The following is a 656-nucleotide window of genomic DNA, read 5'->3' as shown; positions in this document are numbered from 1 at the left end:
TGTCCAATAAGCATGATGTCACTGGTGTAATGGAGCAGTGAGATCTTCTTTGAGATATCCAGGCACTTCAGACCTCTTCAGACTACACAATGACAGAGGGCAGGAGAATTAACATAGCCCTGAGGCAAAATTGGAAACAAATATTGTCCATCCTGAGTTCATGTGAACTGTTTCTTTTCTTCTTTTCTTTTTCATAAAATTTATTTATTTATTTAAAAAATTTTTAATGTTTATTTATTTTTGAGAGAGAGAGAGAGCAGGGGAAGAGCAGAGAGAGAGAGCGAGAGACACAGAATCCGAAGCAGGCTCCAGGCTCCGAGCCATCAGCACAGAGCCCGACGTGGGGCTTGAACCCACACACCGCGAGATCATGACCTGAGCCAAAGTCAAATGCTCAACCGACTGAGCCACCCAGGCACCGCTATTTATTTATTTTTGAGAGAGAGAAAGACAGTGTGAGCGAGGGAGGGGCAGAGAGAGAGAGAGAGAGAGAGAGAGAGAGAGAGAGAATGCCAAGCAGTCTCTGCACTAGAGAATGCCAAGCAGTCTCTGCACTGTCAGCATAGAGCCCCATGTGGGGATCAAACCCACGAAACCATGAGATCACGACCTGAGCAGAAACCAAGAGTCACACGCTTAACTGACAGAGCCACCCA

General features: G+C 46.2%; 1 non-coding gene across 1 annotated transcript; it reads right to left on the bottom strand.

The window, feature by feature from the left end:
• Positions 1-332: 332 nt before the first annotated feature.
• TRNAQ-UUG lies at positions 333-417 on the bottom strand. Its single transcript has one exon. It is a non-coding gene; the product is annotated as a tRNA-Gln (tRNA).
• Between the last annotated feature and the right edge of the window lie 239 nt (positions 418-656).

The sequence above is a fragment of the Prionailurus bengalensis genome, chromosome B2 (assembly GCF_016509475.1).
Source record: "Prionailurus bengalensis isolate Pbe53 chromosome B2, Fcat_Pben_1.1_paternal_pri, whole genome shotgun sequence".
In the NCBI taxonomy this organism is placed as follows: domain Eukaryota; kingdom Metazoa; phylum Chordata; class Mammalia; order Carnivora; family Felidae; genus Prionailurus; species Prionailurus bengalensis.
This window is presented reverse-complemented; position numbering and strand designations above follow the sequence as displayed.